Source organism: Oncorhynchus kisutch, linkage group LG8, assembly GCF_002021735.2.
Source record: "Oncorhynchus kisutch isolate 150728-3 linkage group LG8, Okis_V2, whole genome shotgun sequence".
In the NCBI taxonomy this organism is placed as follows: domain Eukaryota; kingdom Metazoa; phylum Chordata; class Actinopteri; order Salmoniformes; family Salmonidae; genus Oncorhynchus; species Oncorhynchus kisutch.
In genome coordinates, this window is record NC_034181.2 from 57,832,041 (window position 1) to 57,843,389 (window position 11,349).

The window sequence follows — 11,349 nt, forward strand, 5'->3', positions numbered from 1 at the left end:
GCTAAAATTAGTTACTTTAAGGAGCAGTTCTCTCTCTGTGCATCTAACCCCAAGAAGTTCTGGAAAATGGTAAAAGACCTGGAGAATAAACCCTCCTCCTCACAGCTGCCCATGTCCCTTAATGTTGATGATGTGGTTGTTACTGACAAGAATCACATGGCTGAGCTCTTTAATCACCACTTAATTAAGTCAGGATTCCTATTTGACTCAGCCATGCCTCCTTGCCCGTCCAACATTTTCTGACCTCCCACCCCTTCTAATGCGACTTATCCCTGATGCTTCTTCCTCTTTTCCCCCTGCCCCACTACAAAGTTTCTCCCTGCAGGCAGTCACTGAGTCCGAGGTGCTAAAGGAGCTCCATAAACTTGACCCCAAAAAAACATCTTGGTCAGATGGTTTAGACGCTTTCTTCTTTAAGATTGCTGCCCCTATCATTGCAAAGCCTATCTCCAACCATTTGAACCTGTAAGAATGATGCCCCTCTCCCCACAGGTGTGATTACTACCTCTGAGGGTTTAGAGCTTGATGTAGTCATCTCATACAAGTACTTGGGAGTATGGCTAGATGGTACACTGTCCTTCTCTCAGCAAATATCACAGCTGCAGGCTAAAGTTAAATCTAGACTTGTTTTCCTCTATTGTAATCACTCCTCTTTCACCCCAGCTGCCAAACTAACTCTGATTCAGATGACCATCCTACCCATGCTAGACTAAATGTATAGATTGGCAGGTAAGGATGCTCTTGAGTGGCTAGATGTCCTTTACCATTCGGCCATAAGATTTGCCACCAATGCTCCGTATAGGACACATCACTGCACTCTATACTCCTCTGTAAACTGGTCATCTCTGTATACCTGTCGCAAGACCCACTGGTTGATACTTATTTATAAAACCCTCTTAGGCTTGACTCCCCCTATCTGAGAGAGCTACTGCAGCCCTCATCCTTCACATGCAACACCTGTTCTGCCAGTCACATTCTGTTAAATGTCCCCAAAGCACACACATTCCTGGGTCGCTCCTGTTTTCAGTTCGCTGCAGCTAGCGACTGGAACGAGCTGCAACAAACATTCAAACCTGGACAGTTTTATCTCAATCTCCTCATTCAAAGACTCAATATTGGACACTCTTACTGACAGTTGTGGCTGCTTTGTCTCTACCTTCTTGCCATTTGTGCTGTTGTCTGTGCCTAATAATTTTTGCACCATGTTTTGTGCTGCTACCAAGTTGTGTTGTCATGTGTTGCTGCCTTGCTATGTTGATGTCTTAGGTCTCTCTGTTGTGTTGTCTCTCTTGTCGTGATGTGTGTTTTGTCCTATATTTATATATATTTTTTGACATTTATTTAAATGTATTTTTAATCCCTTTTGCCTTTTGGTAGGCCGTCATTGTAAATAAGAATTTGTTCTTAACTGACTTGCCTAGTTAAATAAAGGTTACATTTGAAAACATTTTTTGTGACTATCCTATTTGTAAAATCTGATGAACAGTAAGGTCTGTGACATAGTGATTGAGAGACTGTGAACCTGCGTATTGCCTGTTGTATAACCTGTGATTTCTACAGTAATGAGTGCTGAGGTGAGGATGTTATCCCCTCCTCTATCTGTTAGCTACTCTGAACCAGCCTTGCACTCCACTAGTCTGAGCTGCACTGCAGTGAATACATCCCTGGCCCATCCCATAGTAATTCCAAGCACATGCCTGTGTCACCTAGCACAGACGAACCAATCGGTGACCTGTCCATCTTCAACCTTACAGTAATGTGTCAGCCACACCCCCCCCAGAATGGCTGTGACACACACATTGCAATCAGATGAACACACACACACACACGCACACACACACACGCACACACACACACACACACACACACACACACACACACACACACACACACACACACACACACACACACACACACACACACACACACACACACACACACACACACACACACACACACACACACACACACACATCTTGTAGGTGTTCATGGATCCATATGTGACAGGCTTTTAGTATTGCTGCAACAGGTTTGGTTGGATAAGGGTACAGCACTCGGCAGTCGGCAGTGAACAAGTGTGTGTGGGCAGGCAGGCTCTTGCACCAGCCTCATTGCTGCACTGTGAATCCACAGGGTGGTCAAGTGGCATTTGGGAATGAATGAGTTTGCCAGAGTACCAGTGGCACAGCAGTCGCATATTTACTTGTATATTATCGTAATAAGGTGGATGGATGGTAGAATCAAATACTGTTTTCCCAGCTGATTTGAGGTTGACAGAAAATCCCTCAGCAATACTGGAGGTTGTTTTTAACCTTCAGCAGAGAAAGAAAACAAATATGAAATGAGAATGTATGCATTCTTTGTGAGAGTGTGAATGTAAATTATTCATGGGAATGAGAAAGCATTCAATTTGGTATCGGGATGAATATTAAAAGGAAGACAGCCATCAATAGAAATGTTGATAGATGCCAGTTCTCTTTAATCCTTTGCCCTGTATTGTAGACTAGGCATATGCCCTTAACCAGAGGCATATCATGAATACTGCATAAATAAATGGCCTATTTAAAGTGTGTGTGTGTGTGTGTGTGTGCATGCTGGGTTACTAATAGTACAGTAATATACACATTGTATATGACTCATATTTCCATATAGCAGTAATAGGAGAAGGATATTCCTCTTAAAGTGTGGAGTCATTGTTAGGATATGTTTTGCTGACCACGAATGTTGTTGATAACACCTCATTCGAATGCTTTCTCTATGATTCTCCATGTACAGGGTTAAGGGGTTAGTATGTTACAGTATGTCTTCATTAAGTCTATTATTTGAGCCTACACTGACAGACACCTCAAGCTGTCCAATCCTCATTGACCTTATTTGTCGTCCATCCCCCCTCTCTCTCCTTCCCTAAATGTATACATTGTGGTGCATTTGTTGACAGGCTACAAGGCTTCAGAGCTAGCTCTGATTATTTGAAAAAGTTGACCTTTACAGAAAATCCACCCCAAAACTATACATAATTGGACAAAAACATTTTATTTCTGTTATTTTGTCCATCTCGCTAGACGTTACTTGTTTACAAAAGGTCCAATTGAAATTACAGCTTTTAGTATGCTGAAATGCATTCTATTCAGTTGTATTTCCTGTCTTTGACAACAAACATGAGCTGTCAGTGAATCTTGAAGGCCACAGAGACGTTCATCGAGAGAACTGTAGTTAAAGCCTGCCCGACAAGCCCATCTCTGTGTGGACGGTATAATTTGTGCAGCTTCATACGGGGAATGATATGGAACACTTCTTTTAACTGAGGATATTGGAAAGATGTCAAGGAGAGCTTGTGAGTGGTCAATAAACATGATGTAAAAAGGTTAATTTGCCATCTAGTCACTGCGACATCAGACTGGAAGACATACAGGGTGCTGAAGACAAGTTATAACCTGCATTTAATTAAGAGCCAAGGAGCAGTTGCACTTCCACTCATGTGCATGGCTATTACAAAAATACATACACATGCATAAGACCATGAAGTGTGGATGGTGTACTTTTGGTAGGGTATCTGACCCGAAAAGTTATTACTTTCTGTAACCACAGATAGCATTTCATAGTATCTATGCAACAATGTCTGTGGATTTATTTGACTGGTCTGCTTAACATATTAAATGCACATGGTACGAAGTTGCCCTTTGTTCTGAGTGGTCAGTCCATCTGACATCCTTCAGTCCCTGGTAGCCAGACAAGCCAAGTGTAGGAATAGATTTGTCGATTACCCCTTCCACCTCTCTTTCCCAACAACACCCCACCTTTTCACCCCCTCCCTCTCTACCCCAGAGCCTTGGAACCAAAGAGCAGCCCAACTAATTCCAGCAGGCCCCAGCTGTAAATAGGGCTGGGAATGCCAAGCTTTCGTATCAGATTATCCCAGAAAGGGCCCTATCTGCCTCTGATTTACACCGATCGATTCTCCATTAAAAATGAACATTGCATCAGATGTTCATTGGACAGAGTAGGAGCCTGCTGCAATGCGTGCTGCGTTGGCTGTTTGCCGTGGCATGAGGGGGGGGATCATCAATTGTGACTGGAGCACAGCCTGCAGAAAACGGGAAGGGATAATTGAAGGTAAATTACTTATTTCCGCTGTCAAGTATATTGCTACGGAGGTTATTGGTTACAGAAATTAGGCAAAAGACAAAATACCTAAAGTGACAGACCTCTGAAAGAGAGTATATTTGCCTTACTGGTAGCATTGAAGTATCTTGAAAGCAGCAGGCATATATTGTATTTTGTGTGTCATGCCGTTTTCCCCTCAAAATATCGACATTGCACTGTGACTTCCTGGTTAACTCTTTTGAACCTCCTCTTTGGGCGCTGTGGAGGCTGTTCTTGTTGGTGAGTCATACTTTGAAAGGAGAAAAAAAAACGGTTATACCTTTTTGGGTCGCTGTGGGACTTTGATATACAGTATGCTTTGGGTCAGAGGAATAATCTCTCCTCTGGAATTGGAAGTGATGAGGAAGAGGAAGCCATTATACAAGGCGCAGATCCACAGCACACACTTTGTTCATTGTCTCTAATTAAAGACTAGTCTCAAGTGAGTTAATTTGGTTTTTGACAAAACAGGTCAAAGCATCAAATTGGAGCCGATTATTTCAGTGCAATGTTGGGATAGACAATCATTACGGTCTTGCATTCACACAACAGTACATTTGCGTTGCTTAAAGAAGGGGGTACAGCACATCATTTGTATACCTGCGTCAGATTATGGTTAAGGTTTGAATATCAGTTGTAGTTTCATCATGCACCTCATTACACCTTGCCACCTCGGTCATTCACCTCTTCAACATGATTTCACATTTAGATACCCGTCAAACATACAGTACGATCTTCAATGGAAATTACATATATTTTTTCAAGATAAGACACAATTGTATTTCAAATTCAAAGTACCTATTAGTTCTCCTCAGACTAGTTAAATTGTACCTACATCTATAAGCAGGGTGTGGGCCCCCACACAAGGGATCCTGGTCAGATTCAGAAATACCTCCAAAGAAGTGACTGACTGACTGATAGCAACTAAATAGCAACTAAATCTCTTGTGGATGGGAAGAAACTGATGCAGTGCTGAGGTACTTGGGTTGAATCCAGACACCTAGTGAAAAACAGGTCTCTGACCCCATTTTCATGCGTTTCGATACTGCAGTTAGCCCTGTTTTGGAGTTGGCATCGGTTATTACCTCTATGACTTGCCAATGGACCAGCCAATGACCTTCACATCCATGTCATTCAGTGCAGAGTTCAACTCTTGTCATTCGGTATTATATAAGTCCTGTAGAAATAGGTCTGATTATACAAGACTTTACGTAAGTCATATGATTTAAACATACCCAGAGCACTTTAAGAGGAAATGTCTACCTGAACCTGAGAACAGGTTATTTTTGATGTTGTCACATGAGACACAGACCGACTGCTGATTGACACCTACTTTCATTTCTGCTGTATGATGAAATTGAGGAGATACAGTTGAAACAAAATGTTTAGCCAATCAGACATTCCTGGATGTCCTAGCTCTTTGGAATCGCTGAAACATTTCCCTACATTTTCAAAGATAATCAACAGCAGGGCCTTTTTTTCTCCCACATAAATCAACATTCAACCATGTGTAACGTTTAGACAAATTAAAATTCCCTCTAGATGTGCGAGATCGTCAGACAGTAGAATTGTACTCGGCTTTGGATTGTTCCATATAACGTATGCTATTCTTATGGAGCTGTTAAAAAAAACCTAGTCTCTTATATGACCCAGTGTGCACCAGGCCTATCATAAATCAGAATGACTTGCTGTCATATCGCAATACAGATTTATTGGCGTCGAGCCATTACACAATAGATAGTCTGAGCCTGCACATTATTGGCCCGTACATGTACCTGAGGAGCAGGGTCAATGGTGAAATGGTGAAACCCTGCAGGGATTTATACCATGTAAGAGGTTGCAGTCAGTAGCAGCAATAGTGTTATCTGTCTGTTAACCTGGAAACAAACCCATTTGATTGGTGCCCCTTGCTCTGTGCTGATGTCAACATGCATCAACATGCGATGTTGTGCTGCCTGTTATACCAGCGAGACAGCTTGACCTCCTCTGTCTGTGCAGCTCGTCAGCTGTGTGACAATGCAACTTCTGTTAACAAGATGCCTTACAGTAGCTGAGCAAGCACTGGTGTGCCTCTGTGGTCTATGGAGATCTGGAATGCACTTCACATCAACATCCCCTTTCATGTACCCTGTGCACCCTGGATGCATAGCACATATTCATGTTTACCTATAGGGAATGTGCACAATAATTATGTCAGGAGAGATGCCTATGCCATATACTGTACCTGAGCTATGATATAGCATATGCGCTGACTGACGTACCAACACACAACCAAAATGTCAGTCTGAAAGTGGAATTTAAGCTGGGAGGCCTTATTTTAGTCTAACTTTGAATGTTAAAAAAAGTGACAGAAACTCTGTTTCTGGCAACCGCTGCCTTTGGTTCCAATAAATCAGTGACATGCATACATTTCCATACATTTGGGCTGGTGATGATGTGAGGGAGGTCATGCATGGCCTCTGGGGTACCTCTTATTTATTAGCATCAGCAGTGGGGAAGCAGTCTGTCACAGGCAACCTCCCTCGCTTCGCCTCTCCCCACAATCTCATCACAAATTGTTGATGATCTGCTCTCCGCAGCTTCTTATATGAGCCTGGGTACAATTGGCAATTGATTACCCAATTGAACCTGACCACACGCTATGCCCACTGTTAGAAATCGGAGAAGCCTGTATCCTTTAGGCATCGATCGGATAGTCTGGTGTGGCAGTGCTACAATGCCAGAGCACCCAGCTGAAGGACTCACACACTGGGAGATTGGTGCTTCATTGCCAATTATGTAAATAATTAGAATGGAGTATTTACTGAGTGTCTTGCCATTATTATCGCAAGACTAGCACTGCTGATTTGACTTAGTCTTTATGAGATTTGAATGTAAACCTCTTTTTGTACGGTGCCTTGAGGGTGGCCTTCAAGTGAATAGATCAATGGATTTATTAATGAATCAACATGAGCAGTGATATTAACCACAGCGAGTAAGGGAAGAGCACTCACTTGTATCTTGCAGACTCCAGAGTTTTATTTCTAATTATGCGATGAAGGTAACTTTCAATGTTCCACGCTGACTCTGCAGACCCCATTAATAACAGCCTTCCTTCTGATCAACAGACGAGGAGAGGGAATTTCTCTGGATTAGAGAGAATCGCACAGTATGCATGGCCCATCATTACATGGCCCATATATCCATAGAAGCAGGTGCAAGAGCGCACACACACACACACACACACACAAATGCAAGCAATACAAAAACATTGAACTGAGAACACATCTTTTTTTAAATCGTAAAATATACATGAATGTGGTAGGCCTACCTTTTCATTGTAGAAGCCTTGGAGAAGTGTAGATGCCTTTTAAAAGTATCTTCTAAGAGTGTTGTGGGTGCTCAGTTGCCACGGTGTGGGTTGTATAGCGTGAGTGATCTCAGAGAGTGGGATGAACAAGTGACAGCTCCACAGTTGAATCTGCAGCTCCGAGTGGCTGGCAGTTGAGAGTTTTGTTTTGTGTGGTGTTTCTCTTTCTCTCAGCTGACAAGCCTCTGATTGAACAAACCCATGTGGATTGGCAGGCGGTGGGCTGTGGGGAGTTAAAATAGGAGATTGAGACAGTAGGTGATTGATGGCTTGATTGTGGATGCTTCCTGTCTCTGAAAACAAAAAAATGTTTTTTTAATGTTTTTTTTTTTTTAAACCAATTTAAATAACTTCTTTATCCCTTCAAAAGTATTTGAAGTATTTTACATTATCTTTGTTCAGGCAGAACTATTTGTGGTACAAACTATGTATAGGCCTATAGTGCAAATATACTGTAGATTACATTGTTATCAGAATATCTCAGGGTAAATGAGATAGGTACGTTTTATAGACTAATAGAATAGTTTTCCTTGTCTGTCCAAAAGCTGTTAACCCAGTGTTAACCCAGTGTTAACCCAGCAGCCAATTTATTTGGTGTGGAGCATGTCACGTTCTGACCTTAGTTCTTTCGTTATGTCTTTGTTTTAGTATGGTCAGGGCGTGAGTTGGGTGGGTAGTCTATGTTCGTTTTTCTATGTTGTGTTTTTGAGTTTGGCCTGGTATGGTTCTCAATCAGAGGCAGGTGTCGTTAGTTGTCTCTGATTGAGAACCATACTTAGGTAGGCTTTTCCCACCTGTGTTTCGTGAGTGATTGTTTTCTGTTGAGTGTTTGTAGCTGCACCAGACAGAACTGTTTCGGGTTCGTTCGTTCACTTTGTTGTTTTTGTTCAGTGTTCTATTACTTTATAAAAAATATGGACACTTACCACGCTGCGCATTGGTCCTGACCTTCTTCCACTGCCAACGGCCGTTACAGAGCAACAACATCTGAGACGGTTTGGTCTCATCTGTCGGTATTTACCTGCAGTGTGATGTAGAAGAATGGGATCCAGGGTTGTATTTACAAAACTATACAAATGGGCAACAAAAAATGGGCAACAGAAAATGACTTAATGAATTAACAAAAAGAATCAACTTTGTCAATAGCAATATATAACTTGAGCGGCGCGTGCTCATTGGAGCCAGTTAACAGAGGTGGTGACTCCATGTTAGCTTTTCAAACGAAGAGAAGACAAAAAAAGAGGAAACATTTCTTATTACATCATGTGATTGCCAGCCTCTGCCGTTTTCATTTGTTCTTTTACATGATATAAGATACTGTGTTTGATGGGACCCACCATGCAATAGCATAGTTAAGTTACGAAGCAACGTTCACAGCAAACAATTCCATTTTGTGTGGGGAGAAATGGAGGGAAATGTTCCACATGATGAGAGTACTGTTCATTCTTTAATTTATTTGTATTTTTAAAAGCCACAACATTTTAGTGAGGATACTGTGTACAGGGCTGCTTATTGAAATACTTAAATTGGTGAGAGTGGGTAACATTGTTTTTGTCAGCACATCAAATAGGTATTCAAAATTACTGTGGAGCAATTGAGGTTCAAAAATAAGATTAGCCCTCATATTGTAATATGCACATTTTCTTGGCACTGTCCAATGGCTGGTGAGGGTTAAATAAACACCTTTTTGATGGTTGCAGCTTTCAAGAGATACCTCTCCAAGCTAGAGACTTAGGGCCAAACAACCTTCAATCTGGACTGAGATGAAGTGTTTCTCCGGGATGGGTTGTATTTCATAGGCCCATGCAGCCAGACAGTCAGGACCAGGTAGCCAGGAGCAGGGATCTGCTCAAGAGGCTTGGAAACAGAAAGGCAGTCGCGTTCCAGAAAGGAAATGGGCAAGCCCTCTCGTCGCCAGGGAACACACCAACGTGTGGAGACTGTGGAGAAACCCCTGTAAAATCACTGAATACATCTGCTTCAGTTTGTTAAACAGAGCGATGGTGTGCAAATCTCTCTCTGTGCCTGTGGTGAGTGCAAATTGTGTGTTCCTGAGAGATCAACCATTATTGCTATATAAATGGTATATTTGGAGGTGGCGTGAAGAAGCAGAATCAGTAGTTATAATTATGTTAAATTCATCGTATTGTTCACACCTGTGGGTGGAATATAGTATATGCACATATGAATGCCTACGTAGTCCTACATTAGTGTGGGTGTGAAGCAGTGTGCTCCCTGGAGGCAGCTGTCCACCTTGGGTGTAGTAGGGCAACACAGTGTGGGACACAGGGAAGTAATGAATGACACAGGCAGCACAGATGGGATATTAGGGGTTGAGGCGGCAGTAATAACGCTGTCTCCTAATAGCTTGTTCTGGTTGTTTTCCCCAATTAGCCACTGCCTGAGACAGGCTATCCTGTAGACTTGTATGGTCATGTGGTGTCAGCAGATAACAGAAAGGGCTGTTGGAGGACGGTGGTAGGGGTTGAGAGCCGGATGTGACGGCCAGTACCCGGCAAGGCGGGAGGTTGGAGGGAGTTAGCAGGGGGTTGGCAGAGCTCTTTTTATGCATTAATGAGAATCGCAGGTGAATTGTGCTGGCTCGGCCTGCATGCTGATGACTCTGAGGACACCTCGCCTTTGTTTCGTAAGCTTAATTGAAATCAGCGTGGCACATGCCATCGCGGAGGGGAGGAGGTAGGGGCAAGCTGCCATCGCACACCCAGGCCTTGACACACTGTCATCCGTCACTCAAATGGCAGACTGAGCAATTTCAACAGTTGTGCGTGGCTTAAATGCCTCTGTCAGTGCTGTAGGTGTGTTTGTGCCTGTGATTGGCATGGGGCTGCAAAACAAAGTAATATAAAATTCTTAATCAGATCCCTCTGAGAGGCAATTCAATTGTGTCAATTCCCCTCTGTGTGAACAAGCTATAAGTATGTGTGTGACCGGTGTAGATTGCCTCTGTGTTGTGTTTTGTTCAGCTTATATATAACCACAGGATCACGGTTGGTGTTGATCTTCTTTTCTCCCATAAAGAAACTACAGTAACAGCATCCCTTGGTCTGCCCTTATGCACCAACTCCTCAGTAGAAAGGGTTAAAAGAGTAACAAGAATCTCATTTGACAATAATGCAATGTAGTGCAAGGTTGAGTGTGACATGAACGAATCATGACAGCCAGGTGTTACGTACAGCAATGACGTGCATTTGCAAACAACGCTAACCACGGACAGTAAATATCAGCAACACAACTTGACAAACGAAAAACACATGACCTAACCGGTGAAGAAACTAACGACATCCATAGAGTGAAACGTTGTGCTGCCCTTATGCACCAGCCCCTCTGTGAAGTACAAATGAGCAACGAAAGACAAATGAGCAACGAAAGGGGACATGAATAGCCATGCTAGTCCGATGACGAAATAAACGTACAGCAAGTACCTAGCATGTGCAGCATTCCTAAATCAACAGAAAGCTAATAACTGAAACAATATATTGGCGGGAGGCAATAAGTAAGTGACCATTATAAACAAAATATCTTTGTTTTAAAATATGGAATTGATTAGGATTTTCAGGGGCCAATTTTATTGTAACCTATCTGTTCCCTATGGTACAGTGGAAAGGGAAGAGGAAATGGGGTGCAGGGGTGTACACTAACATCAGGCATGGGAACTATTTAGATTTTGTGGAGTTTTATTACATGAAATTCAACACTTGTTACATGAAGAGTTTACTGCTGTTTATGCTTCCATTGGGCTGGCACCTTACAAGGTTATATGATCATTCTCTTACGCTCATCTGTACTAGGTTTGATTGAGGAGAGTAATTAGCAGCAGGATCTCAGACAGTTAATCC

The 11,349-nt window shown here is 42.5% G+C and overlaps 1 long non-coding RNA gene across 1 annotated transcript; it reads right to left on the reverse strand.

Moving 5' to 3' along the window:
- Positions 1-3,014: 3,014 nt before the first annotated feature.
- On the reverse strand, positions 3,015-5,063 carry LOC109895024 (uncharacterized). Its single transcript, XR_002255927.2, has 3 exons — positions 4,979-5,063; positions 4,233-4,393; positions 3,015-4,084 (listed from the first exon to the last, which is right to left on the reverse strand). It is a non-coding gene; the product is annotated as an uncharacterized LOC109895024 (long non-coding RNA).
- Between the last annotated feature and the right edge of the window lie 6,286 nt (positions 5,064-11,349).